Source organism: Adiantum capillus-veneris, unplaced genomic scaffold (genome assembly GCF_014529385.1).
Source record: "Adiantum capillus-veneris isolate H3 unplaced genomic scaffold, ASM1452938v2 Hic_scaffold_742, whole genome shotgun sequence".
Taxonomy (NCBI): Eukaryota; Viridiplantae; Streptophyta; class Polypodiopsida; order Polypodiales; family Pteridaceae; genus Adiantum; species Adiantum capillus-veneris.
This window is the reverse complement of record NW_028221743.1, coordinates 16,257-28,868: the sequence shown is the minus strand read 5'-3', so window position 1 is coordinate 28,868 and position 12,612 is coordinate 16,257. Positions and strand designations below refer to the sequence as shown.

At 41.5% G+C, this 12,612-nt stretch overlaps 1 long non-coding RNA gene across 1 annotated transcript; it reads right to left on the bottom strand.

Annotated features, from left to right (window-relative positions):
* Window positions 1-859: 859 nt before the first annotated feature.
* LOC147416621 (uncharacterized) lies at window positions 860-2,861 on the bottom strand. The gene is made up of 3 exons (XR_015187493.1): window positions 1,968-2,861; window positions 1,621-1,741; window positions 860-1,218 (listed from the first exon to the last, which is right to left on the bottom strand). It is a non-coding gene; the product is annotated as an uncharacterized LOC147416621 (long non-coding RNA).
* Window positions 2,862-12,612: the final 9,751 nt, after the last annotated feature.

The following is a 12,612-nucleotide window of genomic DNA, read 5'->3' as shown; positions in this document are numbered from 1 at the left end:
TTAGAGGGACCTCTACGTAGAAATCACTATAGAGAAAAGTTCTAGTTGGTTAATCAACGGTAATTAGCGCTAAGCTTTTTTAATTAGCAAAACTGTGTTAACTTATTTACATTTTTCTTAATTAGTTGAAGATTAAACCTATGTATACTCTGAAATTCTCTCTCGATTCAAAATTCTCTATTGATTATTGAGATTAAGCTTAGGGACGCTAAGCTTATTAATTATTATATAATATTAGGATTGAAATTACTCATTTTAACCATAAATTAATGATATTTATACCAATTAAATTTGGATTATGATGAGATAATTATCAGAGCTGTATTAAACTATCATTATGCTAGGAAAATTACCTTTTCAATATTTTGAGTAATTTTTGTAATTATCTCAACAGATTTACATTGTTTATAAGGAAAACAGAAAAGGAAAAAATAGCAAACTAATCCAAAAAGCTTTGAGATAATTAGAAGAGGAAAAAAACATTTTATAAAACTCGTAATGATTATCTTAACCTCAAATAATTAATTTAACTAATTATCTCATTAAAAAAACACTATTTTTAAGGGAAAAAACAAGAGGAAAAATAACAAATTAATCCAAAAAGCTTTGAGATAATTATCAAAGGTAAAATTTATTTTATGAAACCCATGATAATTATCTTAACCTCAGATAATTAGCTGGACTAATTATCTCAACAAAATTACACTGTTTTTAGGAGAAAATAAAAGTAGGAAAATAGCAAACTATTCCAAAATGCTTTGAGATAATTATCAAAGAAAAAATACATTTTATGGAATCCGTGATAATTATCTTAACCTCAAATAATTAATTTAACTAATTATCTCAGTACAATTACACTATTTTTAGGGAAAGATAAAAGGAACTCCTTGCAGCATGTGAGGTTTATCGTCGGTACGCTAGCGGTAAACAAAAGCTTTTCTTTCAATGTAGAGCGCTAGAGGTTGAGGGTGTCTTGGGTACAAAGCTGCACACTCAGAATGGCAACGACGATGCCCTGCAAGTACACCGGGAGATGAAGTCTCGACGATAAACAGTAGAATCTTAGATATAGGAAAGCCATTCTTTCTATGTAGATACTAGAGAGCTAGAGGCTGAGGGAGTCGGAGTCGGAGTCGGAGTCGGAGCCGGAGCCGGAGCCGAGGTGTCTTGGACGCAAAGCTGCACTCATCATAATGGCAATACGTTGCAAGTACAACACTGCAGCAGTGAAGATGGGACAAGTAAGTCGCAACAACTGCACAACTCAAGCAAGGAAAAGTGTGTGGTATGAATAGCCCTTAAGTTTAAGGCTCTTTGTTTTAGCCTGCCCAAAGTGCCCGTGTGCAGGATATTTGCCCCTTAAAGGCATAGGGTAAAGGGGCCAATATAAGGCACCCTCAATCTCTACTGGACTGATAGGATTTGAAGGGCTACCCCAAATGTCTAATGACAAGCGTGCACATCTTATAATTCAAAATCGTCATGATCAAGACAACAAAATTGTTCAAAAAGACCAATCTAATATGCTTGTCGATTTTAGGCCCTTGAACTTCCCAATACAAGATTTTTTTTAAAAAAATCTAATTTTTGAGCACCAAGCATTGAGCAAGACTCACTCACGATGATTTGAGGGTCAAGGCTTGCGTGAACTGCTCTATGTCAAGACTCAAGCCTGAAGCAACATGTGTAGACCGCTCCAAAGTGCAGGCGCCAGAAATTGTGAGGCGCAAGGCGTGAACTCCTGATCATAAAGCAATATCACAATTTTAAAAGCTGTAGTATACAATACCAGTCGAGGCTTGTTTTATTAACTAAATTTCTCAAAGCAAGTAAGATTCTGTGAAGTTTAGAAATGCATTGAATTTTATAAAAGAGATTAAAAATGCTAACAAGAATTCAACATTACCTTTTCACAAACTTTTTCACATCTAATGGGAAAGACGAGGCTGAGGGAGGATTAATCATACCTTAGAAATCTGTGGAAATCGTGAGAAACTTGGGCCAGCCTCCCCGCTTCCCTGTCCACATCTGCTGCAAGGAAAGGAAGAAGAAAAACGCATCGACACCCCACAGCAGCGTTGCATCCTCAATATAAGTGCGAAATGGAGAGCTTCCCCCAGGCTGGTGCTCAAAATCATATGGTTCCCTCACATCACCGGGGTCCTTTTCTGTAAAAACACCTCAATGTAAGATTTTTCTCCTGTACCGTTTCCCCATAAGTCCAAACCTTGATATGGGTAAATAAATGATTCTCATCTTGCTGGAGATGGGCAGCGATGATAGCTTGCCATGTGTAGACACTCGGCTCTCCGACTTTGGAAAAGACGAGGCAGGCTTCAAGCAAGCCTCCGGGCTTCCACAGGAGGAAAATACTCTAATAACGGGTCCCCTAGATGGGCAAGGGCCTCAAAACCATGGCTGATGCTAAAAGAGTGGAGTCGCCTGTTCAATGATGAGCAGCTCAATGCTAGCTTCTGAAATAAGGCCCATAACCACGATTGCAAAGAAACTAACAGGGAGGCCGAGCAACTTCATGGTTGAAAGAAGTGCCATGATTCCTGCACCTATGATGCTTGTAGCCAGATTGAACACTGCCCCACCAAAGCCTGCTCCACTTTGCAAGATATGCGCGGATGGTGGTAGAAGGGGTAGAGTGTCTATGAGAATTGGAGGGCAACTCAGAGCACGCGTCAGGGTAACAGTCCGAGGGAGAGAGAAAACCTTTGCTCTCAAGTGATATGGCTCTGTATTTTACCATATCAGCGGATCTGCAGCAGGAAAGTGGACACCGTAGATTCAGACCACAGTAGGTTGACAACACCGCAAGTGCACTCGACGGTGGACATGTCTAAGGTCATAGCAGCGGCAGTAAGTGGACTCACTGTGAGCATTGAGACTTCAGAAAGGTAGGAGTCAAATTTTAGGGATGTGTCTTTTCACACGGCCATCGGGTCTGGACAAACCTCAAACTTCAAACTTGACACTAATTTGTGGAAATTCCCAAAATACTCTTCAAATTTCAAAAAATTCCAAAATACCTTTGTATCTATTTTGGTTGGATTGTTCAAGATTTTCTTATCTTTATTCCTTTTTTACAATTGAGATCCGCTTTTAGTGCTTGGCATGTAATTTGTCACAAATTACCTCGCAAAAAAGGCAATTATGTCTAAACATAATGAAGCAATTCATCTCCAAAGCCTACATAACCAACTCAAATTCTAGTTTTAGCATCTTGTATGATAGACAATTAGTCTTCTTATGGAAAGCTTCAAAAAAAATTTACTTTGGAGAAATTTACTCTCAACCAAGGATATTTTGGGAAATTTGGAAAATTTGAAGGGTAGTTTAGGAATTTATGACAAAATACTAGGGGTACTATGGGTATTTTGGGAATTTTCACAAATTAGAGGGGTATTTTGGTAATTTTCTCTAAAAATTATCATGAAACTACAAACCATAACTAAAGGTCTTGTAAACTTTGAATTCGCATTTTGAATGACAATTGGATGGCCGGCCCTTCTAATGACGGATATGACAAATTTCCTTCCTTCGCAATTGAAGGGCAATGTCAATTTGATCCCTTCAAATGTAGGGTTCTTCACGAGTCAACCCTTCCTATGCAAAGTTGACAGCCATTTGAAGGGCAGAAGGGCATCAAAAACTATCAATGGGACTCTCTAGCCCTCTACATTGAAAGAAGGGCCTCAGTTGGTGAAACCTTTGTGATATAACACCAAGTTTGAGGGTTCGAGACTCACGGGATGCGTTCTCTTGGGTGTATTCTCTTCCTTTATTGGGGCGGGTGGTTCCCACAGTTGCTTCTTGAGGTTGTAATGTACATCAATGTACAATTGTAAATACATGATATGTGTAAACAAGGATCTAGATGAGAAGAAAGAGTTTTAAAAGCTACTAAACAATGCACGCACATGCAAAGATTGGGAAAGTTATTATAGATTATAATGAGCGGTATCGTGGGTGCAAGAGAAGCTCTTGATCATGCCATTGGTGTTGCCCCCCTCTTTGTACACTCACGTGATACCATACGAAAATCCATAGTAAATCCCCCGGGATCCCGATCTTGGTATTGGCGGGTTGGGGAATCTCACGGCACCTCAATGTGCTCTGTGCGAGCATGAGAAACTAGGCTCCTTGCAATTGCCAATGCGCTATGACTGTCAGTGTAGATAGTGTTGGCAGTGTCCTGTCCAACACCCAAATCATCCATAAGGCATCTAAGACATACAGACTCAGCCGTAGGTGTGAAGAATACCCTGTACTCAGTCTCACAACTCGAAGTGTCCACATTAGGTTGCTTCTTGCTCAACCATTGTAATGGAATTGGCCTATTTAATTTGAGAGTAGCGGAAACTAATGAGAGTACTTTTGAGAAATGACTTTGTGAGCATAGCGGGTGAACATAATTGAAGATAGCAACATAATTATAACAATTACTTAACTTGGCATGAACAATACTTTTGCAAGAGAGAGAATTTAGAGAACATGACAACAATTGAGGACCGGATTTATGTGGAGCCGGTCCCCCCTCCAATAGGCATTTGTATTATGATTTCTCCCATTAAGAGAGACTTGTTACAATACAATCTTTGTGTTCCTTGTGACCTAGGTGATGCAATGAAGATGGAAAACTTCATGCATCACAAACATAACATAAACTTGAAGAAAGCTTTAACTATCCCAAGCCTCAGTCCCAAGACCTCAAACACCTTCGAAGGTGGAGAGAGCTAGCAGGGAATGAGAGTAGGGAAGAGGAAGAAGAAACATTTCGTAGGAGAAAGAATTAGTTCCTCACTTATCATAAATCTTGTTGCTAGCATACATAATAGCATAGTAATGAAGAAGAAGGAGATGGCAAGCTTAAGCATTAAAGCATGGCTCTTGGTTGGATTTGCACTCCATATCCAAGAGTGTTGGTGTAGGCTCTCAACCTCTACTTGCTTGGAGAAGGAGAGGGAGCTCTTGCACTTTGCATAGCACACAATGCCAGTGTTTGTGAGTGTGTGTGGGTGAGTATACCCCCTAAGCAACCCCCCTCCTTGCTAGGTCGACCCCCTCTTCTAGCTCATCATTGAAGCTCATTGGCTCATGCCAAGCCTAGCCAATCACAAGCTTGAGCCATTTCTAGCAATAGGTGTAGTCTTGGGACAAGTGCCCCCCCTTTCCCCTTTGAGAGAGAGGACTTGATAAATGCAAAAACAATTTAGATAATTGTTGTAAATTATCATTGGACCCCTTTTAATCCTAGCCAATAGAGTTCAAGCACCTCATGGAGGTAACATGGGTAGGGCTTGACATGTGTCCCTATTGCCTCTTTAAGCTTGGGCTTTCCTTGAGAGTGTGTGTGCGTGTTCTCTCTCTAGCCCCTAAGAAAAGGGCTCACCCCCCTCTTTGTAGGGATCTTTTTGACCTTTGGTGCTCAAGCACCTTAGTCATCAAGCATGACTAAGCACTTGGACTAGGGGTGTTCCCACAAGCATCTCAGGCAAGCATGTCAAAGCACCTCAAGCACCTTAATCATGCAGCAGGTCGAGTACCTCAAGCACCTTAATCAAGCACCTGAAGCAAGACAAGCAGCTCGAGCTTGGGCCGGGTTCCCACCTCAAGCGCAGACCTAGCTTACCTAAGGTCAAAGGACTTTTACACACATTATTGGAGGTCTTCAATGAAGCTAACCCTAAGGTCTTATGCTCCATTGATTAGCCTTGCTCTTTGATAGACCATCTCTCATTTGGGCCCCTGTACTATTGGCCCCGTGTTGAGATAGATCTATAAGCACATATCTATATCTTGACACTTGTTCCCGTTCATTCTCCCACATTAAGTGATCAATTTAATATGGGAAAATTATTTGGGTTGGTTAGATATTAGATTTTATGACATTACCTCTCTCTTGAAATCATAGTCGTCCTCGACTATGAGGTAGAAGAGATAAAGCTTTAGTCATTACTCAATTTTACTTAGTGGGTAGAGGATCCCTTTTTACCCTATGACATCTTTCCAAGATGGATGACTAATCCATTTGGTGCTTGGGAGACATAGGTTCTGCAAGCATGTCTGCTCTTTAGTCCATTTCATTCTCCCAAAGTAGAGTGACAAATTCTACTTGGTGTTTGTGAGACGTCGTCATCACAAACATGATTCTAGCATGCATACTAGTTAAATTTGTGCACAATTAAAAAGAGGACTAGTCTTATAAGACAAAAACATGAGTCATTTAAAAGAAAGTTGTACATTTGCTTACTCTAAGGTAGCATTGTAAGCATTGACAAGGTTCATACTATCCTTAAGCTGTATTCCTTGCATCCATCTAGCATCTTCAAAAAGATAATTTTTGAACTCAATAAGATACCATCGGATAATCTTACCATGTCGTAGTACCTTGTCTTCATGCTGAAGAACAGCTTCGGGTTGTAGCACCTCTTCTTAGTCTTCAACTTCGGGAGGGTATTCAATAATTGGTTCAGTTGGTGGCTCTCCTTTGTAGGGCTTAAGTAGGCTTACATGAAAGGCATTGTGTATGAGCCAATGGTTGGGCAACTTGAGTTGATAAGCCGTCTCATTGATGGGCTTCAAGATTTGGAAAGGACCATTGTATCTTTTTGCTAGTTTAGCATAATACTTTTGATGGCCCATAGGATTTTTGCCCGTCGTTTGCCTTAATCGAGCCTTAGGAAACTTGAGTAAGACCCAATCATTTTCTTTGAACATTAAGGCTCTTTTGTGCTTATCAGCAGTAGCTTTTTGCCTTTGTTGAGAGATGGATATAGCCTCTCTAATCTTTTGAAAAGATTCTTGTAGGTCACGGCTATACTCATCGGCGGCGAAGATCTTCCCATGTACTTTGAGTAGCAAGGGACTTTTAGGTCTTCCCTCAATGATCTCAAAAGGTGCTTTTCCCGTAGAAGTATGTACAGTATTATTGTAGGCATACTCTACAAGAGGTAAGTAGTTTTCCCATTGTGAGCGTTGATCTACTTCAGTAACATAATTCTTGAGTAGATCGAGTGTCGTACGATTGGCTATCTCACTTTGGCCATCCGTTTGTGGGTGATAGGCCGAAGAGAAATTCAATCTTGTTCGTAGATTTTCAAAGATACCTATCCAAAAATTACTGGTCATTTTAGGATCTCTATCTGACACGATGGATGTGGGTAATCCATGATGCTTGAAAATCTGAGATATGAAGAGAGTTGCCATTTGATGTGTCTTAATAGTATTTTTGACAGGAATAAAATGTGCTTTCTTGCTAAACCTGTCAATTATTGTCCATATTCCTGTATTCCCATGGATAGACTTGGGTAATCCAAAGATGAAATCCATGGATATACTCTCCCATGGTGAATTTGGAATAGGCAATGGTTGGAGTAATCCAGGTTGCTTCCCTCTATCATACTTGGTATTTTGGCATACTACACATTTTGAAACATACTCTTGTATGTCCACTTTCATGGTAGGCCAATAGAAGTACGTCTCTACTCCTCGGAGAGTAGGTTGAATACCTCTATGCCCCACATATGGAGGAGCATGGGATTCATACATAACTTTCTCACGAAGGGAATGGGTAACACATAGCCTATTGCCGTGGAGAAGATAACCATCCTGCAAGGTGAATGGTTCCTCTTTCTTCCCCAAAGAAAGGGCTGACATTATGTCTCAAAAATCCGGGTCAGTAGCATACTCATCTATCATAAAGGATAGATCATTGTGAGTAGCTATAGACACCGCATTAGCTTTGGGTCGTTGTGATAGTGCATCAGCCACTTGATTGTGCTTACCAGCTATGTGAGCAATATGGAAATTAAATTGTGAAAGAAAATTTGCCCACCTCATTTGTTTTTCGGAAAGCTTGGTTTGCGTCATGAAATACTTGAGACTTTGGTGGTCGGTTCATAGGGTAAATGGAGTCCCCAATAGTAGTGCTTCCATGTGTCTAGGGCATGTAGAACAGCTAAAAGTTCTTTCTCATAAATTCCCAAGACTCGCTCATCAATATTGAGCCTTCGGCTCTCATATGCTATGGTATGCTCTTCTTGAAGAAAAACTGTCCAAGGCAATCACCACAAGCATCACATTGGACCTCAAATGGCTTTGAGAGATCCGGAAGGACGAGGACTGGTTGGGAAGTAAGCTTCTCTTTGAGATTTTCAAAAGCATTTTGCTCCTTAGCAGTCCATACAAACTTAACGTTCTTCTTAGTTAAGTCGTGTAGTGGTCCGGCTACTTGAGAGAATTTTGGTATGAAGCGTCTATAGTATGCGCACATACCAACAAAGCTTCTTAGCTCATGTAGATTTCTTGGGTTAGGCCATGCTTTTATTACCTCTAACTTTGATGGATCCATTTGGATACCATCTTTAGAGATAATATGACCTAGGTATTGAATCTCTTGAAGGAAGAATTCGCTTTTCTTTTGGTTAAGAAAAATCTTGTTCTCCCTCATTGCTTGAAAAATCACTTGGAGATGTTGCTTATGTTCCTCCAAAGACTTGGAGTAGATGATGATATCATCAAAGAACACACCAGTGAATTTGCGGTATGGTCTAAAAATTTTCTCCATCAAACGATTGAACGTAGCTAGTGCATTAGTCAAGCCAAAAGACATGACTAGATATTCATAAAGACCAAACGTTGTGCGAAACGCGGTCTTTAAGATATCTTCATCCACTATCCTTATTTGATGATAGCCACTCTTAAGGTCAATCCTACTGAAGTAGGTCGAGCCTTGTAGTTTATCAAACAGATCTTCTACCCGAGGTACGGGAAATCTGTTTTTGATAGTGATATGGTTTAGTGCTCGATAGTCCACACACATACGGTATGTACCATCTTTCTTTTGCACTAAAAGGACTAGAGAACAAAAGGGAGAGTAACTAGGCCTCAACATCCCTTTGTCTACCAGCTCTTGTACTTGCCTCATGATCTCCTCTTGTTGAGCTTGTGAGACTCGATAAGGAGGCTTGTTAGGTGGTGAGCTTCCAGGAAGGAGCTCAATACGATGGTCATCATCCCCTTGTTTTGGAGGTAAGTCCATAGGGATATCATCAATGAACACATCTTGGAATCCTTTTAGAAAATTAGACAAGTCTAACTCTTCTTGATTCCTACCATTTACATTTGATGAAACATTAGTATCTTTTAGAGACTCTTTGACAAAAATCATGTACATAGAAACTGAGCTCTTCATTGACTTATCAAAAGAAAGAGGATTACAAGTGGAATAGTGAGACCATGCTCATTAGCATCTATATACATGTTCTTTCCCCTGTAGGTGAAGTAGATTCTCCTTTCAGGGAACTTCATGTTGGCATCCATGCGATCAAACCATGGTGCCCCTAGGATAACATCCTCATGTTGGAGAGGAGAGATGAAGAAGTCTTCCTTGTCGACATAGCTTTGGACATGAAGCCTCAACTTCCCAATCAAGGGAGTAACGGAGGCTTGTTGTCCCTTGAAATCTGCATCAGCCCCACTACTATATCTCCCATCTCAAAAGCTTGAATGCCCAACTTGGTGGCCAACTCCATTGATATGAAGTTAAGAGTAGAGCCAGGTTTAAACAAGATGAAGGCATCATGTTGTCTTACCTTTCCCCAAGCATAGGAAAGTGATGATCCTTTGCAATGAGCATCCTCTTTTGGAGCTTCGATGGTGGAAGCCCTAGGAGTCTCATTGCGAGTATTCTTCTTGGGGCAAGAACGATACCCATGTCCTTGCTCCCCACTTGAAACACTTATGGTCCTTGCGAAAAGATTCAAGCTCTTTAGGAGAGAGTTTGTTTTTACCTTTGTAAACTCCCTTCTCCTTGGACCGATTGTTGTTGTTGTTGGAATTGACTTGGGAAGTATTTTGAACATTGGTTTTCCCCTTTGCATCATTTTTGTCTTTGTTTTCCATGGGCTTGACATTACTTCTAGCCCCTTGATGGAAATTGATGCGTGAAGCAACCATGGTGTGATGGATTACTTCGCTAATAGTACCAGGCCGTTGAGAGTTGATGTATTCGGCCATCTCTTCAGGTAATCCCGCACAGAATTGCTGCCTTTGCTCGGCAAAGTCTATCTTTTGAAAGACACTAGCCTTGAGATGTAAATCCCAAAACTTGTCTACATATTTGTGAATAGACTCATGGGAGAGGAGCTTCAAGCTGCGCCATTTGGTAAGCACTTTGTCCTTTGCATCGCTTGCAAGGAATTGCTTCATGATGGAAACTCGTAGAGTTTTCCATGTCTTTGGGGCTTCACCATTTCCACGAAGGCTAGCCCACCATTGACGAGCTGATTTTTGGAAGTGCATAGCTACATGGCATAGCTTAGAGGAATCTGTGTAGCCCTCATCTCCAAAGGCCGCATCAAATTGTTGGATGAAGGCCAACACTTTGTGGGTAGCACCGAAGGTGCCATCATAGGTGAGAAAAGAGATACTCTTTCCTCCCTCCTTGAACTTCTTTAGCTTTTGTGACCTTCGCCATGCAGGAAATGATTTGCGATGTCCTCCCCTCTTGTATTTTCTAGGAGAATAGCCATAACTTTCGTCGGAATAGGAGGAAGGTGAAGAAGAAGGAGAAGAGGGTGACCTCTTCCTAGCCCTTTTCTTCCTTTGTTTCCTCTCTTGCCTTTCAGAGTGATGAGGAGAAGGACTATTTGTTGATCTTTTCCTCTTGGGAGGAGTGGGCGATCGTCTAGACCTCCGTCTTCGTGGAGCCACATCTTCAGAGGAACTTAAACTTTCATTGCTTTCTTGCTCTTTGGATTCCTCCTCTCGAATGGGAGAGAGTCTTCTTTTGGGAGTCTCTTCAAGAGGCCTCCTAAGCTCTCTCTCCTCTTGGAGAGGAAGGGAAATTCCATAAGCACGAAGTTGTTGAGTAACTTCGGCTTGCAAAGCAGGGTTGCCAATAGCTTGCTACAACCTAGTAACGAGATAATTCACAAACATGGGAGCATCATCATTAGCACCTTCATGTGCAAAATCAAAGCTACCAATGTTCATTCTACTCTCTTGATTATTGTCAGCCATGTTAACAAAATTTATGTTGGGATTAAAGCCCAAGTGGCCTCTTATGCGGATATGGCTGGCCGCCCGCCTAACTCACTTCCCTCTAACTCTTTGTATATACTAACTTATACTTTGTGAATACTAAGGTATTGGGAGATAACCCTTCTAACAGTTCTCTGCGTACTGTACTGTGTAAGCTCACTGTGTGTGTGTGTGTGAGAGAGAGTTGACCAACGCTCCGCTCCGCGACTTCAATTGGTATCAGAGCCTTGGTTCAGTGCGGTTTTGCGCAATCGCGCGCGCTCGCACTTTTCTAGCAGATTCTGGATCCGGAGTTCGAAAATTCACACTCGGCGTTCCGGGAGCGTTTCCAGCAGGCAACCTAAGGTTTTACCCCCCTTTCAAAGCCGTTTATGCCCTCAGAATTTCGTTCTGAGCACTACAGCAGAAGATAGATTTCAGCCGCAAAGAAATCCGTCTTGTGTAGATTGGCAAGCAGGAGGTGGCCGACATCAATATCGGCATCGACATACATCACTCATTAGTCTTCAGAGCATCATCTATAGACCAGGTACACATATATATCATCATATATATATATATTGCAGTCTGCATTGTTACTTCTTGTGCTTGCCAGGTTCCAGGGGAGGTGTGGCCATACGACGGCTTGACACCACTGGCATGTATTGCAGATTGATGTACTGTGATTGTGGGTCTGCTAGTTGTGAGTCACGCTAGCAGACAGACCGCCGTAGCGGTCATAGGACAGTGATTGGTCTATTATAGGATGTATACTAGTTCTGGGCAGTTTGCTGAGCCATCTGAGAGGGTCGTGTGTGAGGTTTTTTGAAGCCAAGCACTGGGGGCTGGGTTACCCAGTGTGAGGTGGATTAGGTTGCTGGAGTTCCCCTCTACACGCATCCTCTTCGGCGACTTTTATCCCTTAGGATGTATGACTTTGTGTAGACACTGGATTGCATCTTATGCGTCAGGCCGTTGAGGCATTGTTCAGGGTTCAGTCTTGAGACAGATACAGGTTCTGTCATCGCCCAGAGAGGAGACAGTGTATGCTTACAGGACAACATATTACATAGATTTTTTAGATTTGTCACTGGTCAGCTATTTATGATTGTTTTTGAGCTATCTTTTGGTTCCCAGAGCTCAGTTTACAGGGGAGACTCTGTCAAAAATTTTCAAAATACTGACAGTTCCTGAGGAGAGGTGTTCAGCTTGTTGATTACAGCTTGTTTACTGTGTACAGAGGCCAGTTTACAGGGGAAACTCTGCCGGATTTTTCTCAGGAGTAAACAGTTTGGCAGATATGGCATCTTCTCAAAGTGAGACTCTTTACAACATAAAGAAGCTGGATGGCACAAACTTTCCATTCTGGAAGAAGCAGATTTGGCAGGTTTTGGTGCAGAAAAAACAAGTGAAGCCACTGAAGCTCAAAGGGGAGAGACCAGAAGGTATGGCTGAAGATGAGTGGGAAGAGCTTGACGAGTTAGCTTGTTCCACAATCATGCTGACACTGGCAGAAAATGTTTACTTCAACGTAGCAGAAGAGACTACAGCGTATGGCGTATGGCAAAAGCTATGTGG